This window comes from Aplysia californica, unplaced genomic scaffold, assembly GCF_000002075.1.
Source record: "Aplysia californica isolate F4 #8 unplaced genomic scaffold, AplCal3.0 scaffold00019, whole genome shotgun sequence".
NCBI classification, from domain to species: domain Eukaryota; kingdom Metazoa; phylum Mollusca; class Gastropoda; order Aplysiida; family Aplysiidae; genus Aplysia; species Aplysia californica.
Window position 1 is genome coordinate 1,693,343 of NW_004797289.1, and position 5,000 is coordinate 1,698,342.

At 45.3% G+C, this 5,000-nt stretch overlaps 1 protein-coding gene across 5 annotated transcripts in view; it reads left to right on the forward strand.

Moving 5' to 3' along the window:
- The first annotated feature begins 1,900 nt into the window (after positions 1-1,900).
- LOC101845819 overlaps positions 1,901-5,000 on the forward strand; it is a 17,403-nt gene continuing 14,303 nt past the window's right edge. For 4 of the 5 annotated variants that reach the window (XM_005090559.2, XM_035971800.1, XM_035971803.1 and 1 more), the window contains exon 1: positions 1,901-1,986. The gene's annotated coding sequence lies outside the window, so the exon portion shown is untranslated. The remainder of the gene's footprint in view (positions 1,987-5,000) is intronic. The other variant, XM_005090560.3, reaches the window with a different exon arrangement.

The window sequence follows — 5,000 nt, forward strand, 5'->3', positions numbered from 1 at the left end:
TCTCTCTCTCTCTCTCCTCCACCCTTCCCCTTCCCAACACATGCACTCACGCATAGGCTACACACGCGCTGCGCTCTCCTCTTTCTTCCTCGCTTTCGTTCTAAGAAACCAAATCCCCACAGTAGCCACAAGAAGACGAGCCTCGCCTAGCGGTATCTTCTGTTTTCTCCTTATAGTTCCAAAAGATCTAAAGCATGGTTGTATGTAAAAACCAAAGGCTGGAGCTACCCAGATCGTAAATATTCTTCTCCAAGTTCTGAGATAACATTTATATAAATCAGTTCTCATGGTTCGCCACATATTACTCTACTTGGGTGCTCCCAGAAAACCTAAATCATCCCGATTAATTTTTTTTGGGGGGGGTCATTCATCTGTTTAAGTTATACACTTGGTTTACCTTTGCCTCTTACGACATAATTGCAGATTAAACAACAACAACAACAACAACAACAACAACAACAACAACAACAACAACAACAACAACACAAAAACAACAAGAATAGCAAGAACAACAACAGCATCAACAACAGCAGAAATAACAACAGCAACAACAAAACAACCCGAAAACATTAAAACAGAACAGACTAACTCACTAACTCCCCAGTAGGGCACACAATGACCCCATTGTCTCATCATTAGGCTGAAGCGAAAATCCTTCTAAAACGAACTGAATGAAAAATGTTCGGGTACTGATCATTTGGAAAATGCCGGTAGATCCTGCGGGCCTTTATTTTCTCTCTGCTGTTTCTGCCTCTTTGCTTGGTTATTGTGTTGCTTTTCTTATCTCTCGGTCTGCTCAGAGGAATAAACAAACAAATCGTTGCTGCGAAGGTGGAATATGCATTCAGTCAAGCAGACTACTCAAGGCAGATTCTGTTTCGGTTTTGGAAAGCATCGAATCTGCGCTGCCTGTGGGGGGATAATATTTTCGCAACATGTGTTGCAATTTTGGATGGGGGTAAAAGGGGGAGGCACTGTACACCTTAACGATTGATTTGTTTCAGAATACCGGAGAGTGAGAGAGAGAAGGGGCAGGGAGAGAGAGGGAGAGAGAGACGGAGAGAGAGAGACAGAGAGACAGAGAGACAGAGAGACACAGAGAGAGCAGAGAAAAGAGAAGAGAAGGGAGGAGAGAGAGAGCAAGTGATTAAGAAAGAGAGAGAGAGAGAGAGAGAGAGAGAGAGAGAGAGAGAGAGAGAGAGAGAGAGAGAAGGAATACGAAGAAAGGAGAAAGAGGGGGAGAGAAAAGGAAAGAGAAAGAAAGAGAAGTGAGGGAGAAGGAGGAGGAGAGACAGAGAGACAGAGAAAGAGAAAGAGAGAAAGAGAAAGAGAAAGAGAGGGTGAGAGGAGAAAGAGAGAGAGAGAGAGAGAGAGAGAGAGAGAGAGAGAGAGAGAGAGAGTGAGAGAGAGAGGCGGGTGAGGGGGATGGAATGGGAGCAGAAAAAAGGTTGTTTAAAAAAATTCAGTTTGAGTAAAGAGAAACACTCGAACCCAACAATTGTCTTTTAGATTAGGGAAAGAGCAAGACATATAGAAACAAGAGACAGAAAAGAAGTAGGCCTATATCCTACGGCCAACCACCCAGACCCATAAAACACGAGAATGGAAGAGTTTTGAAAAACGGTTAAGCCCTATGCATTGTATAATGAACTTTGGGACTTCCATCTTTCTTCTGAGTTGTTTTATTTTTAATTTATACTTTGTTCTTCTAGAACGTCAATACAATATCGGCATCGACATAGGATATGTTTGGAACTAAGCAGGGATCACAAAATTTATAAAGTTCCTTGTTTTGTTATTCGGATTTTCCCCATGTCCAAAGGCTACGTCTCTTCGTTTCTCAAAGGCGAGCGCTGAAAGATCTAGATCTAGTCGTTAAGCACCTCAAGGCACAGCAACTGAATGCTTCTATAACAACAATGATGATGACGTCAGTCGCTTGGCTGAGATAAGGACCTCTAGTGGATTGTGCGAATGGCTGAGGGCGTAAGTTATACTTATACATGAATTACCATAAATAATTTAGAATGATAAGTGACTTTCGACAGAGCCGTCAGTTTCTTCTAATCCCACGTACTACATACTTTTACTTTGACTTTTACTTTTTTCTTCCGCTTGTACCGGGGGGTGTCGCGGGGAGACACAGGCGTCTGTCTGCAGCAAGGCGAGTGGCCTGTAGGAGGGACATCCCGTGAGCTCTGAGGGTGTCTGTCACAGATTCACTCCATCGTCGCCTTGGTGTTCCTGTGGCTCTCCATCTAGAATATTTAATGTTGTATGCTCTCAGAGCTGGATGGTTTGAGGGCATCCGCTTGAGGTGTCCGAACCACTTGACCTTTTGTTTTTCAATGTGTGGTAGGACTGGTGCTGCTCCTACGGTGTCCCTTATAAATTCATTTTTTTATTTTGTCTCTTCTTGTTTTGTTGACCGCTCTTCTTAAGCATTTCATCTCGCAAGTGACCAGTTTCCTCTCTAGGGCTTTTGTTAGGGACCATGTCTGGAACTGATATGCGAGTGTTGGAAGGAAAATGGCGTTGATGAGCTTCGCCTTGGTGCTCATGGGGATATTGGGATGTTTCAGGAGAGGGCCGAGATAGCTGACTGCGTTGGCTCTCTGGCATCTAAGTCTCTATTTCTCGATCTAGATCTAGATCTAGATTCTAGATGTAGATCTAGATCTAGATCTAGATCTAATTTTCCATTTTCTGTGAACATGCTGCCCAAGTATTTGAATTCTTTGCTTTGTTTTAGTTGGGATCCGTTGATGTTGATATCCGCTTTGTCTGGTCTCGTTGACGTTGACGTTGACGTCTCCTGCTAATTGTCACGACTTCGGTCTTGCTGATACTGATCTTCATGTCATATCTCTCGCAGCTCGCATTTAGATGGTTCATATGCTCCTGCAGCTGGGTCTTGTTGTTCATCATTGCCAGGTCGTCTGCAAACATGAGTTTGTTGAGTGCCTCTGGGTCTGGATTGGCCTCCTTTGTAATCTGGTCCATGTAGATCACGAAGAGCAGAGGGCAGAGATTGCAGCCCTGTCTCACTCCGGATGTTACAGGAAACCAGTCCGATGTTCAACTGGTAGTGCGGACTGCGCTTCTGCCGTTGGCATAGATAGATCTAGCCCTGATGTTGTCTAGCAGTTGTCCCTTGATGTCGTACTGCTCTAAGATCTTCCATAGCTTGTTTCTATTTACTCGATCAAAGGCTTTTTCGTGATCCACAAATACGAGATGGAGATCTTTGTCGTATTCCAAAGCCCTCTCACACAGTTGTCGGAGTGCAAAGATTGCATCAGTGCACCCTCTTCCTTTTCTAAAACCAAACTAGGCTTCACTAAGAAGATGTTCGGCTTTTGCGCGAGTGCGTCGGCCTAGAATCTTTGCCTACATTTTCCCCGCATGGCTGAGAAGAGATATGCCTCTATAGGTGTTGCAGTCTTTCTTGCTGCCCTTTTTCTTCCATATTGGCATCACTATCGCATTTTGCTAGTCTGCTGGTACTTTTCTTTCTTTCCATGCTTTCTGGAAGATGATTGTAAGACAATGTATTCCGGTTTTACCGCATGCAAGGATGGCTTCGGTTGTGATACCATCGTCTCCAGCTGCCTTGTACTACATGTGCGTTGAAATCGTATGTCTAGATCTAGATACTTACTTGGATACTTGGATGTAGAACTGGGGTCTTAAGGAGGTGGGTTGCTCCATGCTTCTTCGCCCCTCTTCATGAGGGTCCATTTCAGTGTGGGCAGGCTGATTGTCTCTATCATCAGCTGGTTGTTGAAGCGTCTGATGGGGTCACGCCGCCTGCTCCTCCTACCTTCACCAGGCTACACTCCTTTCGCAATCACCACCTCCTTCGCGAAAGAGTCCTCTTCACGGCTGCTGGCTAGGTGTTCTCGGACAAGGACTACTACAGTTGGAGGGTCAAAGCACTCCCTCTATGTTTGCAGGGCCTTCTAACTTATCTGCTCTTTAATTTCCCTTGACTCCTGCATGTCCTGGGCAGAAAATCCACTGCAAGCGTCTGATTTTGCTACCTTGGATTGTCTTAAACCAATCTGCATAGAGGCTGCTGGTCAAGATCTTATCCATAGTATTCACTGAGTCCGCAACAAAGGTAGCCTGCTGGTATCCATTAGTGTAAAGCCATTTCAGAGCCTCAGTGATGGCCTTGATCTCCATGCACATGCTAGATGTAGTGAGGCCCATTGCCCCAGATGCCTCCTGTATTGTTACTCCTTGGCAAGAAGCAGTGTAAGCACAGCCTGATTTGATCCCACGCTGAACAGAGCCATCAGGGAGATGGCTTCATCCTCTCTGCAGTTCTCTTCACTTAGAGTCTGGATTTCAGCTTGCGTTGCTCCTCCAGGTTTTTCACGACGTTCACGCCCTAATGAAGCAATCACCTGAGTGAATCTGTCTTTCACCTCGTCTGCGAGCTGTACCCATTTCTCCCCTCGTCTGATTGCCCCCACAGTGAGACCACACTCTTCAATGGTTTGCACTGCATGGGTCATCCACTCCATGCCCCGTTTAAGTCTTGGGTTAGTCTGACAATCTACTTTGTCATGAAGAGGATTCTGTGGATCTGTGCAGACTTTCAGATAAGCTTTGACCTGTGCAAGCTTGTGTCTTTCGTTCATGCCGGGTAGGCCTAGCACATATCGCATTGCAGCAGCTGAGGTATCTTTTGTTCAACCGAGTCTGGCTCTCATTCCTTCGTTCTGGATCACGTCCAGCCTTCTAAGTTGCGTTCTGGACAGTGTCAGCAGACCAAAACCATAATCTACTTGAGACAAGACAAGCATGTCAAAGAGCAAGACCAAATTTCCCTGCGGCATCCTGTCTCTCGCGTTCACTTTCACTGCATTCAGCCCTTTTCTGGCCAGATCTAGATCTAGTAATTACAATGGGAGGCTAAAACCTTCAGCAGGACAGAATGTTGCTTTAGGCCTGATATAGCCAAAGTCCATAGTTATTTACACTCATTATCC